Raw genomic sequence first — 26,299 nt, forward strand, 5'->3', positions numbered from 1 at the left:
TATCAATTTAATATACGAGGACACTGTCCGCAAAATGGGGATAGACCCATCCAGAATTAAACAAATCAACACCACCTTTGAAGGGGTGATACCAGGCGTTGCAACCCGCGCCAGGGGCTCCGTCATGCTGGAAGTAACATTTGGCTTCCCAGGCAACTCCAGAAGCAAAGAGATGCTCTTCACTATCGCACCCTTCCAAAGCAGCTATCACGCATTGCTAGGAAGAACGGCCTTCGCCCGCTTCAACGCATTGCCGCACTACGGCCACCTTACACTCAAGATGCCCGGTCCCCATGGCGTCATCACCATTAGCGGAATCATAAAGCGCCCTTCACGCGCAGAGGAATACGCGACGGCCCTGGCGGCCGGACTATAAGCGGCCTCCAGTCTTAGAAAACATGATTGGTCATTATGACCACAAACACGGTTAGACGAGTCCAGTAGCCCGGATAAATTCAAATACGGCATTGTATATGTAATCCCATAAGGGAAACCAGGGGCTGTCTATATTTAATACAGCCCCACGCTTGGCTCGACCTTATTGGCAGGCAACAACTTGCACTCTTATTATTAATCGCATACTTACGTTGCACCCTCCTGCGAGTTTTTCTTTTTTACAGACAACGTTCACGCGATACCCTTCCAGGATACAGCACAACGGAGACAAAGGCGCAGACGTGCAGCAGGGCCCCATACAACAGGTTTCTTTTTAGATTAAGCCCCTGTGTAAACCTTTTCTACTGCCTCTTGTTGTTTAACCATCCCATGGGTTCTATACCCACAGAGGATACTGTCGTTTTTGGCATTTGGCCACGACAGACTAAATTGAACGTACCTAGAAATAAAGGGCTTAAAATAGGCTCTTGCCAGCCTATCTTCTTTTACAAAAGACCGAATACCCTTGGGAGTGTTCGGCGTCACGAGTTTGGTCGTATATGCATCAGCTCCGAATCATGTCTTTGGTCAAAATGTTGGGTTTGCCCGGTTCCTGGGTTTGCCGCCTTACGTTCCGCTATCATCCGACTAAGGCAGGCCAAAGGAGAACTACTGCGATTGTGCCCTGGTTATTTTGGATGAGCGCCTCAGTAGAGAAAGCCGAAAACTGACCGTCATGATACAGCAAGAGACTGTTCAACCACTCGAAGACTCACCGGAATCCCTAAAGATTCCTCCGCCTTAACGAAGGGACGTTTCCCGGCCATGTACACACGTGCCCGTATTTGAATGCTCATGGAGGTACTAGGGGCTACATAGTAGCCCCACCATTAGACTCCCATGGCTAAGCGAAAGTGTTACAGCTATATAGTCCGGTTGCCTAGTTTGGCGTGCGATCACCTCCTTAACGGACCAAGACGTTGGATCAAGTGTGATTATGCATATTTTTTCGCCAACACCCCCGCATTGTCTGTGAGGGGGCTGAAGCCAACGACTGCTATCTTTCAGACTACTTATACATATAAGAATAGCCACAAAGGGAGGACAATCATACTTCCGGGCAAAAGTGTAAACATAGCCTCATAATTATACTAAACATTGTTTTTTACAATAATTCGACTTATCACTCGAATAAAACACTCTTCGAGCACTACGCCTCTATCAGGCGGGCATCTTCTGTGACTTGCGCCAAGTAGTGCTCGGATGGACGTTGGCCCCCCGCCAGATCCTGGCTAGCTATTACAGTGGCCTCCATATCTGTCCAATAGGATTTAACGCGGGCTAGAGCCATCCGCGCACCCTCTATGCACGCCGACCTCCTCATGGTGTCAATCCGGGATACGACTCCAAGGAATTGCTGCACCAAACCAAAGTAGCTGTCTGGCTTAGGCCCCTTCGGCCAAAGATTGTCTATTACAGACCGCATTGCAAGTCCGGACAGCCTGTGGAGCTCCACCATAGCAGCCACCTTCTCATTCAGGGGCAGCGGGCAAGTGGGAGCATTGAACTGCGACCAGAAAAGTTTCTCCACTTCTTCATCGCCTTGACCCGCGAAGAACTTGACAGCGTCAGCTGTGCTATTCACCAAATCCGCATATGCGTCTGCAGGACTCATGCGACCCGCCAGGGGAGCATACTTCGGATCCAGAAACTTCGTCTGCAGTAAGTACGAGCCCCTAGCCAAGATTTTGTCAGCCTGTTGGAGCTCCTCCCGCATACTCCGGATCTCGGTCCGCATCTCCTTGGCGGCATTGCGTGCCTTTTCCAGCTCGGCCGAACTAGCCTTATTCTCCTTTACAAGGAGTGCATACCGGTCGGCGGCATTTTTTAACTCTTCAGCCATTTCGGCTATTTTTTCCTTGCTTCGGTGACGAGCAGCCTGTTCGGCTCTCAACTCTTCGGACGCCTTTAGGGCAGCCGCAATGCTAGCCCGAGCTTGTTCCTTGGCTTGAGCAAGTTCCGCCCTCAGGGCCTCCACGACAGCAGCACCATCTGCAGTGCACACATATTGCATTAATATTATGCCGCTTTGGCATTTTCCTACACATTATAATAAAAACCAAGCACATACCCTGGGACTCCTCAAGCCTTTTATTCACCAGCGTGATATCGGCATTGATGGATCCGATTTACCTCCTTAGCTTGGCAACTTCAACAGACTGGTCGGCTGCCGGTACCTTGTATACCTGCGCACATGTACAGCGCAGCCATTAGTATATGATCCCCCGTTTTCTACCTATGGCGGGCAACCAGAGTCTCAAGGGGTACTATCTATAGGGAGCATGTGCTTCATAACCAAAAAGTTGTGCATTTTTCACTACATACCTCAAAGCCTCTGAGCAGGCTTGTAAATGCCTCATTCAAGCCGCTGGTAGCGGATGAAATCTTCATGATCACCGTGCTCATTAAAGCGCGGTGCTCCTCCAAGAGCGCGGCTCGCTCCAGATGGCCCGTCAGTATGTCCGGCCAGACACTAAACTGCACCGGACCCTTCTCATCGCCCCCCGTGGGAGCCAAACGCTCCGGGCTCAGGGCGGTTGCGTACTAGCCTCCGGCTTCGGTATATCCGGACTCCTCCGTGACGACACCTCCGTGTCGCCCGCCTCATGAGGCGGAGAGTTGGGTGGGGTTTCACTCTCCATCATCTCTGGGCGAAGATCCCCCAAAGACGAACTCCGTCGCGGCAGGGCCCCTTGGTGATGTTTTCTTCCCTTGCTTGGGCGTCTCCGCCTCCAAATCTTCAGAGGTGGCCCTCTTGTTCCCACGTGGGGGGGGGGAGGCTTTGACCTTCCCTTCCCGACTATCCTCCATATGAGGGTTAGCGGTTTTCCCGGTCTGGATGCGTAGCGTGTGAAGTTTGGCTCACTGCCCTTTCCTTCGTCCTTCTCTGAAGGGATTTTGCTGAGCGCCGGTCCAGCATCTTTGCAATGATGGGACCAGGCGAGCCTTCAGGAAGTGGTGCCGGACACCTGATTCTCTTTGCCTTGTCAAGCCATTCCTGGCCGCGAAGGGAGTGTTAGAATAATAACCATGATAAATATGAATGAAGTGTCCGGCTTTAAGGTTACTTACTTGGGCATCTAGGAGATGGCAGCTTAGGCCCGCATCCTCGGTGGTGTCCAGACACTTTGCTTGTGGTCCGAAGAATAATTTACGCATCCCTTCGAGCGTCAGGCCGAAGAAGTGCTTAATAGTTCGCGGACCCTCCGGATTAAACTCACACATGCGGAGAGGCCGACGTTTGCATGGCAACATCCGCCGGACTAGCATTACTTGAATTATGCTGACAATATTTATGTCCTCCTAATGAGCTCCCGGATGCGGTTCTGTAGTTCTGGTACATCACCAGCAGGCCCATAATTCCGTCCCACATCGGTCCAAGATGCCAGTTGCGATGGGGGGCCTGAGCGGAACTCGGGAGCAGCTACCCACTTTGTGCCTCTGGGAGCAGTGACATAGAACCATCTCTGTTGCCATACGTCAGATGCTTCCGGGTTTCGGCATGGGGATGACTTGCCCCGGAGCAGGAAGCCTATGCTGGATATCAACGGTCAGGTATTCGAACTCCCTCAGCTTCGCAATATCCTCCTCCTGAATTGAGGAGGCCACCCACCGGCCTGCTGCGTCGGATCCGGACATACTGGACGATCTGGGGTGTTGGAGCTTATGTTTTGAGCGATGGAGCTCGAGGTGCGAGAAGGAGCAGGAGGGGTGGAAACGAGGCGTCGGCTTTGACCCCTTTATAAAGGGGATGAATACCAAGAGTCCTCAGCGTGACCGCTTGAGACTTATCTAAAAAGAAACACGGAATTATACCAATAGTCGCCGTGGGGTCGCATATGCCCATATTGATGAAAGATCCCGTATTAAGAGGGACATGATCTCTGCTTCGGCAGGACGTGCCGGTAAAACCGCCTCGCAACACGAGTCAAGGTGAAGCAGGAAATGCTGGTTCGTGTTGGACCAGGCCATGATGCAAGGGCACGATGTACGAAGATTGCCAGCAGAACGAATTTATGCTAAGGGTATGTGAAGATCATCTTGCAGATCCGGACACAACCTACGTGTTCGATAATCACCTTGGAGTATTCGGAGGAGGAACCCGCCTTGCAATGCCGAAGACAAGACTGCACGCCGGACTCATCGTCATTGAAGCCTGGTTCAGGGGCTACTGAGGGAGTCCTGGATAAGGGGGTATCCGGACAGCCGGACTATATACATCGTCCGGACTATAGAAGCGTCAAGATACAAGACTCAAGACTTCGGCTCGTGTCCGGATGGGACTCTCCTTTGCGTGGAAGACAAGCTTGGCGATCCGGATATTATGTTTCCTTCCTTGTAAACCGACCCCATGTAAACCCTAGCTCTCCGGTGTCTATATAAACCGGAGAGCATGGTTCTTAGAAGGCCGATCACAATTACAATCATACCATCATAGGCTAACTCTTAGGGTTTAGCCTCTACGATCTCGTGGTAGATCTACTCTTGTATTCCACATATCTTCAATATTAATCAAGCAGGAAGTAGGGTTTTACCTCCATCGAGAGGGCCCGAACCTGGGTAAACATTGTGTCCCTCGCTTCATGTTACCATCAGCCAAAGACGCACAGATCGGGACCCCCTACCCGAGATCCGCCGGTTTTGACACTGGCAGCGGGGTTATGACTTATGTACAAGAATATGCATTTTCATCTTATGCTTCCAACTAGCAAAATTAGTACCATCAAAGTAAGGACCTCTACGGTGGTAATTTCCCTCGCTAGACGCCATACTCTCCTAGGTTGTGAAACCAAGGCTATGATCACCAAAGCTATGGTAATCAAAGCAAATGGAGACCAAAGATCTGATACCACCTGTAGGATCGAAAGTATATCTAGAGGGGGGTGATTAGACTACTTGACCAAATAAAAACTTAACCTTTTCCCAATTTTAGTTCTTGGTAGATTTTAGCAACTTTAGCACTAGTCAAGCAATCAACAAAATACATGCAATTCAAAGAGTATAGCAGTGGAATGTAAAATCATTGCATATGAAGGTAAAGGGAGGAGTTTGGAGGGAGCAAACGCAATTGGAGACACGGAGATTTTTTGCGTGGTTCCGATAGGTGGTGCTATCGTACATCCATGTTGATGGAGACTTCAACCCACAGAGGGTAACGGATGCGCAAGTCCACAGAGGGCTCCACCCACAAAGGGTCCACGTAGAAGCAATCTTGTCTATCCCATCATGGACATCGCCCACAAAGGACTTGCCTCACTAGGGTAGATCTTCACAAAGTAGGCGATCTCCTTGCCCGTACAAACTTCTTGGTTAAACTCCACAATCTTGACGGAGGCTCCCAAGTGACACCTAACCAATCTGGGAGACACCACTCTCCAAAAGGTAATAGATGGTGTGTTGATGATGAACTCCTTGCTCTTGTGCTTCAAATGATAGTCTCCCCAACACTCAACTCTCTCTCACAGATTTGGCTGTGATGGAAAGATGATTTGAGTGGAAAGCAACTTGGGAAGGGTAGAGATCAAGATTCATATCGTTGGATTGAAATATCTTGGTCTCAACACATGAGTAGGTGGTTCTCTCTTAGAAAATGAGTAGTGGAAGTGTAGGTTTGTTTTGATGTCTCTCTCCATGAATGAAGAGTGGGTGGAGGGATATATATATATATAGCCTCTACACAAAATCTAACCATTACACACAGATTCCCAAACTCGATGGGACTGAATCATGAAACTCGATCAGACCAATTCAGGTAAAAATGTGAACGATAGGATTTTCGGTGGGACCGAAAAAATCAAATCGGTGGGACCGATGCGCTAGGCTTAGGGCATAACTTGATCTCGGTGAGACCGATCACATAAACTCGGTGGGACTGATTTTAGTAATTGGCAAATAGAGAGTTGGTCAGTGAAACTCGGTGGGACCGATTCGTTCACTTTGGTGGGACCGAAGTGTTACGGAAAGGAAACAGAGAGTTTGCATTGCAAACTCGGTGAAACCGATCGCTCATTTCAGTGAGACCGAAATGTTACGAAGGGAAACAGAGAGTTTGCAATCCCATCTCAGTGAGACCGAGATCCCAATCGGTGAGACCAAAGTGATTAGGGTTTGTGGCTATGGCTATGTCAAATGAACTCGGTGGCACCGGATAGATCAAATCGGTGGGGCCGAACTTGACTTTTAGGTTTAGGACATATGTGGATGTGAGAAAGTGGTTGAGGGTTTTGGAGCATATCACTAAGCATTTTCAGCAAGTAATCCATTAAGAAACACCTCATCCCCTTTTAATAGTATAGGCTTTCCTATAGACTCAATGTGATCTTGGATCACTTAAATAGAAAATGTAGAGTCTTGAGCTTGTTGCCAACATGTATCCTTTGCATTTTGAGGGGTCCACATCTCTAGTCCATGCCATGCCAATCATTGAAATTTCTGAAATAATTATCTTGAAAGAGCATTAGTTTAATGAGCTCTTGATCTTGTTGAGGACGAGGGAGAGTTCCGTCAGCATGACGGCGTGGCGACAGTGATAATGAAGTTACCGGCGCAGGGCTTCGCCTAAGCACTACGGTGATATGATCGAGGTGTGTAACTATGGAGGGGGGCACCACACACAGTTAAGAGAGAACTTGGTATGTTCTAGGGTGCCCCCTACCCCCGTATATAAAGAAGGGAGGGGAAGGCCAGCCGGCCTATGCTAGGCGCGCCGGGAGAGGGGAATCCTACTAGGACTCCAAGTCCTAGTAGGTTTCCACCTAAAGGAGAAGGGGGGGGGGAGCGAGAGGGGGGGCCGCGCTCCCAACCCCTTGTACAATTCAGACTGGGCTTGGGGAGGGCGCCACCTCCTGGCCTCTGCCTCTCTTTCCCACTAAGGCCAACTAAGGCCCATCAACTCCCCGGGGGGTTCCGGTAACCTCCCAGTACTCCGGAAAGTACCCGAACTTCTCCGGAACCATTCTAATGTCCGAATATAGCCCTCCGATATATCAATCTTTATGTCTCGACCATTTCGAGACTCCTTGTCACATCCGTGATCTCATCCGGGACTCTGAACAAACTTCGGTCATCAAAACACATAACTCATAATACAGATCGTCATCGAACGTTAAGCGTGCGGATCCTACGGGTTCAAGAACTATTTAGACATGATTGAGACACATCTCCGATCAATAACCAATAGCGGAACCTGGATGCTCATATTGGCTCCTACATATTCTACGAAGATCTTTATCGGTGAAACCGCATAACAACATACGTTGTTTCCTTTGTCATTGGTATGTTACTTGCCCGAGATTCGATCGTCAGTATCTTCATACCTAGTTCAATCTCATTACCGGTAAGTCTCTTTACTCGTTCTGTAATGCTTCATCCCGCAACTAACTCATTAGTCACATTGCTTTCAAGGCTTATAGTGATGAGCATTACCGAGAGGACCCAGAGATAACTCTCTGATACACAGAGTGAAAAATCCTAATCTTGATCTATGCCAACCCAACAAACACCTTCGGAGACACCTGTAGAGCATCTTTATAATCACCCAGTTGCGTTGTGACGTTTGATAGCACACAAGGTGTTCTTCCGATATTCAGGAGTTGCATAATCTCATAGTCAGAGGAACATGTATAAGTCATGAAGAAAGCAATAGCAATAAAGCTGTAACGATCATAATGCTAAGCTAACGGATGGGTATTATCCATCACATCATTCTCTAATGATGTGATCCCGTTCATCAAATGATAACACATGTCTATGGTCAGGAAACATAACCATCTTTGATTAATGAGCTAGTCAAGTAGAGGCGTACTAGGGACACTATGTTTTGTCTATGTATTCACACATGTACTAAGTTTCCGGTTAATACAAATCAAGCATGAATAATAAACATTTATCATGATATAAGAAAATATAAATAACAACTTTATTATTGCCTGTAGGCATATTTCCTTCACGGTTCACCCTTTTCCTTTGATGAAACTACTTTATGCATGACAATCCTTGCATGATCCTTGCACGACTTTGATACAAAGGTGTAAATCCATGCATCAGACGTGATGAAAGGATCAGCTGACTCTGTCGTCAATAAATCGTGCGAGGACTGTCGTCTTTGTAGCAATGCTCTTCCTTTGAAGGCATGTACTACAATTTTCTCATTGTTGATGCAAAAGAATATCCCTTATGCGATGGATGCTCCTTTGATAGTAGTTGGGAGGTAAAAAGGAACACCGAAGGAGGGCATAATTTAATTTTTTGTTTTCAATTACAATCTTATATAAAAAGGCAATGGACATAGCCTCATCTCACACTAGTAGAAAAAGGGTCTAATGTTCAGCCCTTTAGTCCCGGTTTGTAAATGAACCGGCACTAATGTGACCATTAGTGCCGGTTCGAACGGCTATGCATTAGTGCTGGTTCATTTGTGACCTATAGTCCCGGTTTGTGTCACAAGCCGGGACTAAAGGGGTGGTGGCAGGCTGGCGTCAGGCCGGGGCCCCACGAGCCCCTTTAGTCCCGGGTTGTGACACAAATCGGGACTAAAGGGCTAACCTATAGTCCCAGTTTGTATCACAAACCAGGACTAAAGGGGTCTAACCTTTAGTCCCGGTTGGAGACATAAAACGGGACTAAAGGGCAATTTTCAAACTCTACCCCCCGTGTGTATCGCCATTTCGGTTTTGTAGAAAACAAAATAAAATGATAAAAACTTCAAAAATTAAAATCCTTCCAGACGTAGTTATGTTACTACATCTAGTAGTTAGGAAAATTAAAAACTTAAATTTGGACATGTTTTGCAAAAAAGTGTTATGAAAAAGTATAACGGCCATATCTTTTGCATACGATGTCGAGAAAAACGCATAATATATCAAAAAAATCAGCACGAAAATCCGCATCCGATTTCGACGGCCATTGGCTTGTTTGCAAATTTTTAGAATCCTCAAATTCTGAAAGGAAAAAAAGATATGCTCAAATTTCAGTTTTTTGACTTTTCATTAAATCCTGTCAAATTGTGGTCAAACTACTTATTCAAGAAATATTAGTGTTAATAAATAATTATTTTAGTTTTTTCGAATTTTGGTCAAACTGTGGTGAAACTATGGTCAAATCTGGTCAAACTATGGTCAAACTCCTTATTCAAGAAATATTAGTGTTACTAAATAATTATTATTCTTTAGAATAATAGTTTCAAACTCAAACGGTGAAACATGTGACTTCATGCTCAAGATAAACTTCTGAGGGTTAATAGGATTTACAGCTTACTATTGTCAGGTAAACAACAATTGCAGACTTGGAAACTAGGGGGAATAGAACTCGGAAGTTAAGCGTGCTTGGACTAGAGTAGTCAGAGGATGGGTGACCGGCCGGGAAGTTAGACGATTTGGAATGATGAGGGGTGATTAGAGCAATGATGAGGGGTGATTAGAGATTAAATCGTCAAATAATTCAGAAATTTGAAAATCAAGAAAAAAGTTCAAAAAAAATTCAAAAAAAAACCTTTAGTACCGGTTGGTAGCCCTTTTAGTGGTGGTTCATGTTGAACCGGGACTAAGGGGGGGGGACCTTTAGTCCCTACCCTTTAGTGTCGGTTACAGAACCGACACTAAAAGGCCTTACGAACCGGTGTTATAGCCTGGTTCTGCACGAGTGTCATAGAATTGCATGTTGCACTAAAGGCATCTCAAGAACTCTTTCTGGAGCATATTCTTCTTATTAATTTTTATAAATGACAAGATGTGAATGATGTTCTATACTCTTCAATCCAAAGGTATCTCAATAATGCAGTGCCATAAAATTTTCTATTTGTTGTATATATATGGTGGTTTTCAACCATATCCAAAAAGGTAGAGGTGCACACCATCTATGTTTGCCTTTCCCTATGTGAAAAATATCTAACTATTTTATTTTCCATTCCATATGTAGGTACCATCTACCAGCATTACCTTTTTTGCCTCGGGTAAAATAGGCTCTATTGTCAGGTGATGTCATTCTATGTGTATTTTTAGAACCAAAATAAGGTCTCTTTTGTCGCCAATTTTTTTGTTGGAATGGAAGTTGTCTTAAGAACAAAATGAAATTATGACTGGTCGAACCTGAGAAAGTTTACTTCTAAAATATATCCATATGTTTTCTTAAGAACAAAATGAAATTATGTTTGGTTGAACCTGAGAAAGTTTCCTTCCAAAAATATGCCCATATGTAGTTTGCATAGTATGGCTTTTTCTTTTCACGTAGTATGAGAAATGCATGCAGCGCTCTATTTAAGATATTCTCTTCAAAATGACATGTCTAAAATTACTCGATCGCAGGTCATTATCGAGACATGTTTTATTGCATATTTTTCCTTTTTATTTTTTCACCCTTGCATCGAGTGGTTTATTTAATAGGTCTGCTTTATGTTATTTTCTCTCTTCCAATATAAATATTCATTTTAAAGGTTTGCTTCCTGGTGTTCTAACTTGAGATTTCTTGCCCTAATTTTGGCAGTACCTCCACAAAACTAGGAAGACGTTTTAGTATTGTTGTGTTTTTTGGGCCATGCTTGTGGAATACTCACCCCCGTTCCTGAATATAAGCCTTTTAGAGATTCCATGCAATTTATAAATTATAATTCCAGCGATGTCTCATCCTTCTCATTTGATGTCCAGGTTTTTCTTACAACAATGGTCTTATGATTCTGTTTGTATCTAATGCCATTTTGTATGTTTTTCTTACTTATTTTCAGGGCAAATCCCACCAGACTTACGCTCTAATTGAAGTTATCGTAAGCGTAAGCAATCAGCACTTGTTGTACTGTTTTCTTATTCTACTGAGAAAGCTCAAAATTTACAGTGTAATATCAACTTTTGCTCGCAGAATACTGAATGTGGCTAAAAAGTATTTCTTTTGAATCGGTCTCTCAATTAGGAATTATAACATGCATGATAGACATTTTATTTTATAACACCCGTGATGAGGAAACATGTGGTGCGTAAATTCCATTCATAAGTTTTGAGGTCATAAATTATATTCTCGCTGTCCATTAAACACACTGTTATATGAATCTTCATAAGCAGATCCTTGCAGCACAACACACAGGGTGAGCCAGATGGCAAGGCGTTCAAACAAAGCCATCTTTTTACTGCTATCACTATATGACATAGAAGAACCATATAAATCTGTTATCCCGGACTGCCACTATGGCTTGCTTTTGGTGTATCAGTGTATCTTTGAACTGGATTAAGAAAACCTATCATCATATGTAATCGACTTGGTACTACAATACCATTTTCTATGAGATGCATGTATTCTGCTTGCTCCTATCTCTTTCAGTACGAAATATCAAATGTTGGATCAACCTGAGACAGGTAGTGCGCCCCAAAGTAGTATTACTTTCTTGTGGCTATGTCACATATGCATAATTTTAGATATGTGTGCTGAAACATAGGGTTGGACAAGGCAAACTCCCTATACTAGACACAATTATGTTATCTATAAAAGCAATTTCATGCATTAAAATGATCTATTCTTGGCAACTATTCTTGCAACAATATGAACTTTGTTTACATGCTCGGGCAATGAGTTGAGCCAGACACCGGGTGCCAATGCGCGTTTTAGATTGATAAACAATTAAACACAATTGCATTATGCTATTCTTTTTATATTTGCAATGTTTCAATGATTCTATTACCGGCTTGGATATGACTATACCCGGCAGCATCGCTGTCGGGTGCGGCAAGCCGCATTTCCTACCTAGTCAGGGAAAGTGTAGTAGCAACCTAATCGGCGACGACCTCGACAAGCTCCAATTCATGAACATGCCATTTCCTCGCGCTATCAGACGGGAGCATCAAAACCATAATTGCATAGCTTTTTGCCGAAAGCTCGGGCCAGTCATTTATCTGGAAGTTTGAAAGATGCAGCAGGGGGACTTTCACAGCAGCCACCTCTGGTGGAACATACCGGCCTTGAACAGGGCGGATCCTTGCCAACGGAGAAGTATGCGGCACGATGATCGCCCGGTTGCTACTGAAGACTTGATTGACAACAGGAAGATTGATCTGCACAGACGAGCCACCCGGGATCGGGTGGCGTAGAGTATGAGTTAGCTGAAGGCTCGAACCGCTCCGCGACGGCATCCACAAGGAACATTCCTCCAGACCCAACATCCTCCCTAGCTCAACCAGAGTAGTCTTCAAGATGGTGTGCCTGTCAAGCGTGCTCCTGATCTCATGGGTGAGCATTCTGACATGCCTCCCCCTCTCCTCCTGTGTGCGTATCAGTCCCATTTCTCTGTCAAGCTCGTCGGCCTTCTTCTTGAGAAACAACTCTCTTGTCTTGACGCTCAACAAATCGGGTATTATGTGTACGAGCATGAGGGCGGTTGTGCAAGACACGACGGCCGTGGAGACCTTGGCCATGGTCATGACGATGGCGATGGTCTTGGTGTGCATGGTGAAGGTCCAGAGGTTTATGAGGTGAGTGGCCCTGCAGAGGACGGTGAAGGCGCCGAACTGGAAGAGCACCCATCGGTAGGGGAAGAAGGATGACTTCTTGAGGAAGTAGATGAGCTCGAGTAGGATGGAGAAGTAGGCGAGCGCTATGAAGAAGTCTGAGATGTACTTGTACTTGATGAGGAGCTCGTCGGTTGGCCAGAACGGATCGATGCAGTCACAAACTCACAACCCTCCATTTTAGCTAATGTGGAGGTTGGGTGCCTAGCTAGAGAGCTGTTGTTGTCGTCCTGGCCGGCATTTGTTCCCTGCAAAGACAAAAATCAGAGAAACAACTTGATGAAGTGTGAGAACAACGAGTATTTGACAAAAAACTGTGAAATATGTTGGAAGCGTTGAACCCTTTGTCTCGGGCCGCATTGGTATATATTGGGCACAAGCCTTGGCATACAAGTTATGGAGAGATCGATCAAGAGATCGTTACAGGAGATAATGCTACGAGGGAGAGAAGAAGAGATAGATCAGGAGTACAAGTTTAAATGACAAAACCTATCTCTATACAACTACTCTAACACTCCCCCTCAATCTAAACCTCAAGGAGCTTTTCCAAGGTTGAGATTGTATGTAAACTTTTCCAACCCTCTCACAGTAAGCGGTTTTGTAAACCCATCTGCAAGCTGATCTCCTGTAGGAATGAACTTGATCTCAAGTAACTTCCGAGACACTCTTTCTCTGACAAAATGAAAGTCCACCTCAATGTGTTTTGTTCGTGCATGAAAAACTGGATTCGCTGAGAGATAAGTTGCCCCAATATTATCACACCATAGTCTCGCAGCAGTAGGAGCTTTAATACCAAGCTCATAAAGAAGTGTCTGAATCCACATTACTTCAGCTGTAGCATTAGCCAATGCTTTATATTCAGCCTCTGTACTTGATCTTGAGATAGTGGCCGGTTTTCTTGCGCTCCATGACACAAGATTTGTTCCCAGGAATACAACAAAACCACCTGTAGATCTTCTATCATCAGCACATCCTGCCCAGTCTGCATCTGAATAAGCAATTACAAGGAGAGAAGAAGACTTGGTAATTTGAAGTCCAAGACCTTCTGAGTGCTTAAGATACCTTAGAATTCTCTTAACTGCAGTCCAATAAGTGGTTCTAGGTGCATGTAAGTACTGACATATCTTGTTGACTGAGTATGAAATATCAGGACGAGTAAGGGTTAAATACTGCAAAGCACCTACAACACTCCTATAATTTGTTGCATCCTCTGGTGCAAGAGCTTCTCCACTTTCTACTGTGAGCATTTCTGAGGTAGAAATTGGTGTACTAACCGGCTTGCAATTTTCCAAACCCACTCTTCTGAGAATATCAGTGGTGTATTTTTCCTGTGAGAGAAGTACCCATCTTTAATTTTCTTCACTTCTACTCCAAGGAAATAATGAAGATCACCCAAATCCTTGAGAGCAAATTCCAACTTTAAATCCTTAAGCAAGCAAGTGGTAGCTTCTGCACTTGAACTAGCAACAATTATATCATCAACATAGACAAGCACAAAAATAGTAACACTGCCTTTTCTAAAAAAGAACAGTGAGGTATCTGCCTTGGATGGTATGAACCCAAGGTGTTGCAACTGCATACTCAATCTGGAATACCAAGCTCTTGGTGCTTGTTTTAAGCCATATAATGCTTTATCCAACTTACAGACATACTGTGGTGTGCTGTGATCCTCATAACCTGGTGGTTGCCGCATGAACACTTCTTCCTCAAGAACACCATGAAGAAACGCGTTCTGAACATCTAGCTGTCTTAAGCTCCAACCTCTGGAATTAGCAATAGACAAGACAAGACGAATAGTAGCAGACTTAACAACAGGACTAAAAGTATCTTCATAATCAATTCCAAATCTCTGTTTAAAGCCTTTAGCAACTAATCTGGCCTTATATCTGTCTATGCTCCCATCAGACTTTCTTTTTATCTTGTACACCCACTTACAATCAATAATATTGTCTCCATGTTTTGGTCGTACCAAGTGCCAAGTTTTGTTTTTCATAAGTGCATCATATTCATGGTCCATAGCATCTTTCCAATCCTTATTAGCAAGAGCATCATGCAAATGAATTGGTTCACCAGTACTGGTAAGAAAAGCACGTTTGATTTTGTCATACCTAATTGTACCATCATTGTACTATTTTTCTTTCACAATACCTGACCGAGACCTTGTTTGCCGGAAAGGGGGCGTAGAAGACACGAGAGCAGCCATTGTGGATGGTTGCACAGAAGATCCTGGTAAAACCTCATCTGCCATAGAGGATCCCGCCGGCTCCCGATCCGATGCAGGGAACCAATCAGCCAGCTCCCGATCCGAGGTGGATCCTGGCGTCTGGACAGCCGTGGGCTCAGGCGCGCGCCCGCGTGCGACCACTGTGGGGCCAGGTACGCGCCCGCGGTCGGCCGCTGTCGGGGCCTGCGGTGACGTGTCAACAGGGGATTCGCCCCCTTCCGCACCTGCGCTGGCCGCCGAATCGGAGCGAGGAGGTGTGGTGCGAGGCGATACGACAGGGTCAGTGGGCTCCACCCTGCGGCGCGGTCGGCCACAGGCCCACGGGCGAATCTCCATGGGATCGTGTGCTGACAGCAGCAGCAGGCTGCGTGCACGAATCCGCCTGGGATCGCGTGCTGTCAGCCGGATCAGCAGCGTATTCCGCGCCTGTTCTGTCTGTTTCCTCACACATAAAATGACAGTTCAGATTAGCACAAATATCAGCCGAATCAGAATTTCCTTGGGATTTTTGCACATGATCAAGTTTAGTTAATTCTCCCACATGATCAGAAGGTGCAGTAGGATCGTGTAGGAGTGCTATTTCAGCACGAAGTAAAGCTCCCGCATTAGGATGAAGTTTGGCAAAAGGAAAGAGTGTTTCATCAAAAACAACATCACGTGAAATATAGATGCGTCCAGTGGATATTTCAAGACATTTATACCCTTTATGCAGGTTGCTATAACCAAGGAAGACACACTGAGTGGATCGGAATTCAAGCTTGTGGTGATTGTATGGACGCAAATTGGGGTAGCAAGCACACCCAAAAATTTTGAGGTATTGATAGTCAGGTTTTTGATGATACAAACGCTCTAATGGAGTTGAGTTGCCAATGACTTTGCTGGGAAGCCTATTGATGACATAAGTGGCTGTAATAAAAGCTTCATCCCAATATTTGAGAGGCATAGAGGCATGAGCTAAGAGAGAAAGGCCAACTTCAACTATGTGGCGATGTTTGCGCTCAGCAGAGCCATTCTGCTGATGGGCATGAGGACATGACACATGATGCTCAATCCCAATGCTACGGAAGAAGGAGTTGAGTTTCTCATACTCCCCTCCCCAGTCACTTTCGACTGAAAGAATCTTTCGATCAAATTGTCGTTCAACAAGTTTTTGGAACTCTTGGAAGATAGGAAAAACTTTAGATTTATATTTAAGAAAATAAATCCAAGTAAACTTGTTGTAATCATCAATGAAACTGACATAATATTTTTTTCTTCAAAAGGAATCTCAGGCATGGCCCCAAACATCACTAAAAATAAGCTCTAAAGGAGCATGGGACACACTATGAGACTTATGATAGGGAAGCTGATGACTCTTAGCACATTGGCAAGCTTCACAAATAGACTCACTAATGGAACTATGTGACAAAGGAAGATTGTCTTTATTGACTACTTGTTTGACGATGACCGATGATGGATGTCCTAAGCGTTGATGCCACCTTTCCAAAGAGGGTTTGATGATGGAGTAGACTTGACGACGCCGACGACTAAGTGCTCCGGAGGTGATGGGGTAGAGGCCCCCAATGCATCTATCCTGTTCCCTCGTTGCCCGATCCTTAATGAAAAAATAACGAGGGTGAGTTTCAAAAAAGACATTATTATCGGTGGCTAGACGAGACATGGATGCAAGGTTTTTATCGGCCTGTGGAACATGAAGGACATCCTTAAGAACAAGATCACGTTTAAGACTAGGGGAATTAATTGAAGCTTGACCAATGTGACAAATATCCATACCTCCTCCGCTTGCGGTGTGGATCTGATCAGCGCTGTGGTACCTCTCGCGAAGAGCAAGCTGCTCTAGTTCATTGGTAACATGGTCGGTGGCACCAGAATCAACATACCAGACGCCATTGCCTCCCTGTTCATGCATAGCAGCAGCAACATGGCGAGCATCGGGTACAAAGTTCTCGTCGAAGCGATGCCAGCAGTCCAGAACCTCATGGCAAGACTTCTTGCAAAGCTGGCAGCGCGGGCGAGGGCGAGCGAAAGGGGGGCAGCGACCATTGTTGGAGTTGAAGCCGCCGCCGTTGTTGAAGCCGCCACCGTTGTTGTTGTTGGAGCTGTAGCCGCCCCCGTTGGTGTAGCCGTAAGCGCCACCAGAGCGAGCGCCGTCGCCTGGAGGAGCACCGCGTCCACGGCCACCGCCACGATTCTGCCCCTGGTGACCGCGCCCACGGCCGCGGCCACGGGACACGGAGTTAGCGGACGACTGACGAAGATTGCCACCATGAAGGAGGGTGAGGCGGCATCAAAACTGAGGAGCTGATTGTACAACTCCTGGACGGTGATGGGTTCCACACAAGCGGCGAGTGCAGAAACTACCGGATTGTACTCCATGTCCAAACCAGCGAGGATCTTGGAGACAATTTCCGGATCGGAGAGAGCCGCGGCAGTGCATGCGACTTCATCAGTAAGGCTCTTGATCCTGCCAAGATAGTCATCCATGGACATGTTACCTTTTTCAGGTTGGTGAGCTCGATGCGGGTGTTGATGGCTTGGGCTTGACTCTGGGCAGTGAACATGGCGTGGATGGTGCTCCAAACTTCGGCCGGCGTCTGTAGCGTCGCGACCTGAGCGAGGATATCGTGGGAAAGAGATCCCATCAAATACCCTTGAAGTTGTTGTTGTTGGGCGTACCAGAGGGATCAGGCGTTGAAGACTTGTTCTTCCTTGCCGTCCTTGGTCGTCACGGTGAGGGTGGCCGGCGGTGGCAGGCTCGTCCCGTCGAGGTGGTGTTCCATCTGAGCGCCTTTGATCTGAGGCAGCACAATGGCCTTCCATAGCAGGAAGTTTCCCCTCGTGAGCTTCTCCTGTGGTGGCGATCCGAGAGACCCAGCGGTGGTGGAGGTGGAGGAAGACGACGCAGAGGCAGAGGATGACGAGGTGGTGAGCGCGCCGGATGTGCTGGACAATGATGCGGCAGCGGTGGTCGACATGATCTCGGTCACAGGAGGAAGATAGGTAAAGTTTTGGGAGGTAGCTAGATGCGATCTATGATCTATGAGGAAGAGGCTCTGACTACGATGTGAAATATGTTGAAAGCGTTGAACCCTTTGTCTCGGGCCGCATTGGTATATATTGGGCACAAGCCTTGGCATACAAGTTATAGAGAGATCGATCAAGAGATCGTTACAGGAGATAATGCTACGAGGGAGAGAAGAAGAGATAGATCAGGAGTACAAGTTTAAATGACAAAACCTATCTCTATACAACTACTCTAACAAAAACTATCACATTTCACGTCATCGTCCCACAGAACTACCACATTTTAGTGACAGAAAACTCCAGATTAGTACTAATTTTGTGACAAAAAACTACCAAGTTGAGTTGATGACCGTTTTTACAATTTTAAACCTGCTTATGACATGCGGGACCCTTGTGTCAGAGCTAACGTGGTGGGAAAGTCAACTCCGTTTATTTTGACTGTTACATTGACCGTTTTCACAGGCGGGGCCCACACATCATTCTTCTTCCTCTGACACAGGGAGGCGGCCGACTGGGGCGGGCAGAACGAGGAGGCGGCTGGCCGGGGCGGGCAAAGCCGACACAGCAGGCGGCCGGAGGCGGAGACGGCGGGGCAGGAACCGGATTAGGCCGCATTGGCGAGCGGAAACCGGAGCCGGCCGAGGTCAAGGCGGGGTGGCGCTGGCCATGGCCGAGGCGAGGCGATGCGGATGCAGGTGCCAGGGGCGGGCGCGAGGGGAGCCCGAGCAGAGGGCGGGTGCGCAGGGATCCTGCTCGGGCATGGAGGAGGAGTTCGAGCTCCTGGGAGCTGTGGGAGGTGCGGACGGCACGACGGTGGGCCGCGGGCATGGTGATGCGAAGCAGGCAGCGCAGGGAGGAGCAGCCATGCGACGACTGGGAGCGTGCCTGGGGGCCGGGGGTGCGGACCCCGCAGGGGAGCTGGGTAGACGCGACACATGGACGACGATGACATCGACGCGAGGCGGGCATGCTCGGGCGGAGGAGTGGCCAACGCTGTGACGGAGTGGGCAGCTGCTGTGAGCCTGAGGAGCTCGGTGGCGCCGCAGCAAACAGCGGGGCAGCGCGTGGTGCGCCGGACCGGAGCAGGGCGCAGCTGTGGGCGCGCACGGATGCGCGAGGGGAAGTGGCGCGGTGGAGCGGGGCCAACAGGGTCCGGCGAGGGCGAACTCGGGGGCCGCAGGGGCAAGCGGCGGCGCTCGTGGCCGTACTGGCCTGTGTTGCTGCTCATCGCTTGTGGCCGCGGCTGCGGCCAGTGGCCGTGCGTGGGCACTCCTGCTCTCCCCGTGTGTGCTCACGAAGTGTTTATTGAAATGCCACATAAAGAGAAGGGGTAAGAAGTTGACGTTGATGTGTGGGCCCCATCAATCAACTTGACGGTCAAAATAAAACTTTGTCGCCATGTCAGCTCTGGCACGCGGGTCCCGCATGTCATAAACAAGTTTAAAATCATAAAAGCGGTCATCAACTCAACTTGATAGTTTTTTGTCACAAAATTAGTACTAATCTGGAGTTTTCGGTCACTCTTTAAAATGTGGTAGTTCTGTGGGACGATGACGTGAAATGTGGTAGTTTTTTGTCAAATACTCGAGAACAACAAATAAATAACATAAAGTTGGGTACATCCGTAGTATGTGATGAAGCAAGTTAGATTCGTTTCATTAAAGTGAAGAAAACGAAAAAATAAAGAAGATAAATTTGGGTAGGTATCATCCATAGTAGCATGTGACATGTATCTGTGTTGTTACACATTGAGCGCCGAGATGTAGAAATCTAATTATCTTGATTTCCTGGGTTTGCAAGAAACTATGAAAAAAGAGTTTACTCCTAAATGCCTGAGAAGAATTGATCCCTCTGACATTTTCCAGTGGAATTGGGTGCCTTCCACGGGCAAATCTAGAGGCATCCTATGCGGTATGCGGAGAGATAATTTTGATATAGTCTCTTGTACTAAGGGCAAGTACATTCTGCAACTAGTGTTGTATGACATACAGAAAAAAATCCAGTGGGGCTTGCTGGTAGCCTATGGATCGGCGCATGATGAATTCAAAAATGAATTCCTAGTTGAGCTAGCCTCCTTTTGTAGTGGCATGACCATACCCTACATAGTAGGGGGGGATTTTAATATCCTGCGGCATTCGGGAGAAAAGAATAAGAAGATGTCGAACAACAAAGCCACTGACTTGTTTAACTCCATCATCAATACACTAGCTCTTAGGGAGATTCGTATCAGTGGGGGGAAGTATACTTGGACCAATAACCAGACTCACCCCACGCTAGAGAAACTAGATCGAATCCTCATGTCAGAATGCTGGGAAGATATTTTCCCTCTGGTCTTTGTGAGGAAATTAGTCCGTGAGATTTCTGATCACAACCCCCCTCTGTTATCCTCCGGGGGAGAGGGGCGCGAAGCCCCGAAACCTCGCGAATTTCGCTTCAATCTGTCTTGGATTAATGATGAAAAGTTTATGCCTACTGTGAGTAGGATTTGGGCTAGGAAGGTTGCCTCATCAGATCCCATTGATATACTGAATATCAAGCTGAAAAGATTTAAAACATACTTTAAAGGGTGGGGTTCCGATAAGTATGGTCATGATAAGAAAAGGAAAGAGGACCTACGTATGGAACTTGCTATGCTTGAGGAAATGGAAGAAGAAGATATGTTGCCTCCTGACTTGTATAGTAGAAAGATGGATATCAACGCCGAGTTATATGAGCTCCTGGTTAACGAGGAAATATTTTGGCTCCAACAGTCCCATGAGCGCTGGTTGCTCAAAGGAGACCTGAATACTGACTATTATCACAAAATTGCCAATGGGAGGAAACGGAAAAATACAATCCAATCGCTTAAAGTAGGGGAGACTTTGATTGAAGGCATGGACAATCTGGTTGTCCATGCCACTGAGTTTTACAAAGAGCTGTTTGGACCAGCTCCTGGTAACCAGATCCATCTTGATCCGGAAACCTGGTCACCTGAGGAGAAACTGGATGACAAAGATAATAAGGACCTATGTCGTGAATTTACAGAGCAAGAGGTCAAAGAGGCTCTTTTTGATATGGCTCCCAATAGGGCCCCCGGGCCTGACAACATTCCTGCTGAGTTCTATCAGGTATGCTGGGACATAGTTAAAGATGATATTATGGCCCTTTTTAAAGCTTTCCACCAAGGAACGTTGGATGTTCAAAGGTTGAATTATGGGGTGATCACTCTTCTCCCCAAAATTTCTGGGGCTGAGAAGATTCAGCAGTATAGACCTATATGCTTATTGAGATGCCCATACAAGTTAATCACGAAAGTCCTTGACCGTAGAGTTGCTGTATATGCAAATAAACTCATTAGCCCTACTCAAAATGCCTTTATAAAGGGAGAAATATCATGGACGGAGTCTTGTTCCTACATGAGCTTCTTAATTACACATACGTTAAGAAGAGAGTAGGAATTGTCCTTAAACTGGACTTTGAAAAAGCATATGACAAGGTAAATTGGGACTTTCTCCTGGAGTGTCACAAGATGCGAGGCTTTGATGATACGTGGTGCAGATGGATTGAGCAGATCTTGCATAATGGGACAGTCAGCATTAAGCTTAACGGTAGTGTTGTGCCGTACTTTCAAAGCAAAAAAGGGGTGAGGCAGGGGGACCCGCACTCTCCCTTTTTGTTCAATCTAGCTGTTGAATGTCTCGCTAAAATGATTAAAAATGCCCAGAAAAACAAACTGATTGTAGGTCTAGCGGCCGACCTGATTCCTGATGGGGTCGCGATTCTACAATATGCAGACGATACAATCATTTGTATCGAGGATGATGTGGATAAGGCTGCCAACCTGAAGTTGCTGTTGTATATGTTCGAAATGATGTCTGGTTTGAAAGTTAACTTCTAGAAAAGTGAGATCCTCACTGTGGGAGGAGATGATAATGTGGTGAATAAATATGCAGAAATTTTCAACTATGAGGTTGGCAGTTTCCCACTCAAATATTTGGGGATGCCTGTGAGTTATGCCAATCTTAAAACTTCGGACTGGGAGTTCATTGTTGATAAGTACCTAAAAAGATTTGATGCCTGGATTGGAAACGCTGCCTCAATGGGCGGGAGACACACTCTGCTTGATTCTGTCGTCACTCAGCTCTCTCTTTATCATATGTCTATGTGGCTTATGAACAAGACTTTCATCGAGAAGCTAGATAAACATAGACGCAGATTCTTTTGGCAAGGGTGTAACAAAAAAAGGAGATACTATCTTGTCAAGTGGAGCAAGATTTGTATATCCAAAAACAAAGGGGGTTTGGGCATTAAAGACCTTAGAAAACAAAATATCAGCCTCATGGTCAAATGGTGGTGGAAATTAGAGACACAAAACGGGCTTTGGTAGGATATAGTCCGTGCCAGGTATCTTCGCAACATCTCTGTTGCTGAAGTTTCCCCCAAATTCTCCGACTCGCCCTGTTTGAAGGCCTTACTCAAAATCAAAAACATATATATGATGGGCAGGAAAATCGAAACTGGTGCTGGAAACCTGATAAGATTGTGGAAAGATCCAATCAATGGGTTGGCCCCGTTTCAGGATCAATACCCACGTTTGTTTTGAGATATGCAACTACCCTACGAGTACCCTGAATAGGAAAGATAGACTTGAGGACACCGATATGTTCAGACATAGGCTTACCCCTGAGCTGTCCAAGCAATGGGAGGATATGCATGCTGCGGTTAATAGAATCCACTTCGTTGAGAGGAGCGATCGTGTCTTCTGGGGACTCAACCAGAATGGCAAGTTCGCCACTAAATCGGTGTATAAGATGTTGGAGGAGCCTCTTAGTGGTTGCCACTACAGATGGATTTGAAAAGCCAAAATCCCTCTCAAAATCAAAATCTTCCTATGGCAGATGTCGCAAGACGCAATTCTCACTAGGCAAGTCATGAGGAAAAAGAAATGGCCAGGGAACCCCTGTTGCTCCTTTTGCAAACAGGTTGAAACGGTGCAACACCTATTTTTCAATTGTCCTGTGGCTAGAATTGTATGGCGATCGATTGGAGTTGCTCTTGGTACTGATAGATGTCCGTCGAATTACTGGCAGTACTTTGTGTGGTGCAACAAATTCCTTCCTGGGAAACAAAAGTTTTACACAGTAGGTCTGGCGGCTGTATGTTGGGCGATTTGGTTGGCGCGCAACCGAGCTACCTTTGAAAAAAACAAATCAAGACTCCTTTTGAGATTGTGTTTTCTCTGTGTTCCTTTCTACTTTACTGGACAGGGCTACAGCAAGGGGAGGACGCCAAAGATCTTCGTTCCGGAGCCGAGATGATCAGGACTGGCACGACGAAGCTGATGAAGGTGTGTGGCGCTGTCAAGCAACCAATCCAGGGCGCTTGAAAGGAAGACGGGCGCGCAACCTCGATGCTGGATTCTCTCGGCGAAGATTACCATCTGAGTACTTGACTTTGCAGCTGTGTTCTGATACTTGATCTTGAGCTTTTGAGATTGTAATAGGATAGATGTTATGTTGTGCTACCAGGTTTTTGCCCCATGATACTCGTTTCGATGACGAGCGAGTATAGTGGGTTTCCTGGTAGTGCTTGAACTCGCTTTACTTCTTTCCCTCCTCCTGACATTCTCGCTCGAACTGGTTGTATTTCCGTTCTTTGCAATGGAAAGGGGTAAAGCCCGGTTCAAAAAAAAAGTAGCCAGGTACGCTAGGGTGTAGATAGATGAACAAATTGGTCGGGCGAAGCAGTCTAAATAGCTGTTCTCAAACTAATTGTGTCATGAAGCAAGTTAGATTTATTTAAAGTGATGAAAACAACAAATGCAAAGAAGATAAATTCGGGTACATCCATAATAAATGCGATGGTTATCTGAGCTGATAGACATTGAGCGCGGAGCTGTGGAAATCCACTTATCTAAGTAGTCTAGGGAGATGCAAGTGTAGATACCAAAAATGGTGGGATGAAGCTGTACAAATAGCTATTCTTAAACTAATTGTGGCATTTCAATTTTCACGCAAGTAGCTTAGAGCATCTCCAGCCGTTTGACACCCCCCCCCCAAGAAGGCATAAAAATCGCCGCCTGGGGGCGAGCCGGAGGCAAGATTGGCTCTGGGGCGGTTGGGCACCCAGTCGTCGCCCCCAGGCGCCGATGTTGACCATTATTCGGTCCAATTTCGTCGAAAAATGGCTCGATATTGGCGCGAATCGGCCCATATTCGGCGCCGTTCGACATGATTCAGCGTGAATTCTCCATAAATAATTTTTTTGCCTCCATAGTTCATCACCGAAAATCAATAGAAATCAAATAGTTCAACAACAAATAGTTCAATACAAATTATATAGTTCAACAAATAAAAATTCATATTTCATCACACGTCGTTCCTGGCGTCGCCCTTGAGCCTCCATAGGTGCTTCACCAGATCGTGTTGCAGTTGTTGATGCACCTGTGGGTCTCAGATCTCCTGACGCATATTGAGGTAGGCAGTCCAGGTTGCTGGTAGCTGGTGATCAACTTGGGCAAGAGGACCCTGCTTGTAGTATAGTTTAGTGTCAAACACTGGCTCTTCCTGCTCGCTCTCAATGATCATGTTGTGCAAGATGACACAACAAGTCATGATCTCCCACATTTGATCTTTCGACCAGGTCTGAGCAGGATACCGGACAACAGCATGGTTTTCGAGTAGCGACTCATGCAAGTCGCTCTGGGGCAGCGACTCGAAAGAAGTTGAACCTGCGTTGTGACTAGTCGCGACTCAGAGTCGCGAGTCGACACTAAGCTGAGTCGACCATATTTTTGCGACTCATAGACTAGTCGTCGACTAGTCACGACTAGTCGAGCGACTCAAAATCCAGGGACAACAGCCAATCGAGATTGGAGCACACAAAATGCCCGCTCGACATCCTTCCTGCAAGCCTCCTGAACCTTCGCAAAGTAGGACTTCTTGCCTCCTGGCACAGCGTTTGAGATAGTCTTCACAAATGTCGATCATCTTGGATAGATGCCATCAGCTGGATAGTACCCCTTGTTGTACTGCCGCCCATTGACCTCGAAGTTCACTGGAGAAGAATGACCTTCAACAAGCTTGGCAATGATAGGGGAGCACTGCAGGACGTTAATGTCATTGTGAGTTCCTGGCATCCCAAAGAAAGAGTGCCAAATCCAGAGGTCCCGTGTGGCCACTGCCTCAAGTACCACACTGCAACTGCCTTTGGCGCCTTTGTACAACCCCTGCCAAGCAAATAGTCAGTTCTTCCGTTTCCAATGCATTGATGCTTCCAAGCATCCCAGGAAATCCTCTTGCTGCATTCTGTGCTAGGATCCGAGCGGTGTCTTCAGCATTAGGTGATCGCAAGTATTGCGGTCCAAACACTGCCACCACAGCCCAGCAGAACTTGTATAAACACTCAATGGTCGTGGACTCGGCCATGCGCCCATAGTCGTCGAGTGAATCACCAGGAGCTCCGTATGCAAACATCATCATAGATGTCGTACACTTCTGGATTGAGGTGAATCCAAGTGTGCCGGTGCAATCCTTCTTGCACTTGAAGTAGCTGCCAAACTCCCAGATGAAATTCACAATGCTGAGGAAAAGCTTTCGGCTTATCTGATAACGGCGCCGAAATGTTTTCTCGCCGTGCAATGGAGTGTCGGCGAAGTAGAGCATGAAGTAGCCTTCTAGACGATGCTGATTCTTTGCTTTCACCCGCCCCAGCATCGAGCCACCTCGTCGCGGCTTTTCATTGCTCACGAGCAGGCCGGTGAGTGCGGCGAGCACCATGAGATGCTCCTGCTCCTGGACATTGGCTTCGGCTTCCTCCTCCAGCAACGCCGCGAGCGCCTCCTCATCGTCCGAGTCCATCGCCGGGCCGGGCAGACAAATCGTCGAACAACTTGCGGGCGTGGTGGGCGCACACCAGCCGGTGTACAACCCCTGCGTGGCCGGAACGCCGGAAAAACCGCCCTAACGGTGGTGGAGAGGCTGCCTTGGCGAAACCTCTTCTCTTTTCCGGCGAGGAATGACCTATCTAGCTGTGGTGGGTGGTGGGCGGCGCCGAGATCGGCAGGGTGGCGGCTGAGTGCGGGGGGGTCGGAGGCGAATCTGGACAGTCGACTTGACTTTTTGCCTGACAGTGTGGCCCTAGGTGTGCTTTT

General features: G+C 46.7%; 2 pseudogenes; both read right to left on the reverse strand.

Annotated features, from left to right (window-relative positions):
• Positions 1 to 11,735: 11,735 nt before the first annotated feature.
• LOC119279895 overlaps positions 11,736 to 26,299 on the reverse strand; it is a 46,140-nt pseudogene continuing 31,576 nt past the window's right edge.
• On the reverse strand, positions 17,430 to 17,568 carry LOC119283000 (annotated as a pseudogene).

Source organism: Triticum dicoccoides, chromosome 3B (assembly GCF_002162155.2).
Source record: "Triticum dicoccoides isolate Atlit2015 ecotype Zavitan chromosome 3B, WEW_v2.0, whole genome shotgun sequence".
In the NCBI taxonomy this organism is placed as follows: domain Eukaryota; kingdom Viridiplantae; phylum Streptophyta; class Magnoliopsida; order Poales; family Poaceae; genus Triticum; species Triticum dicoccoides.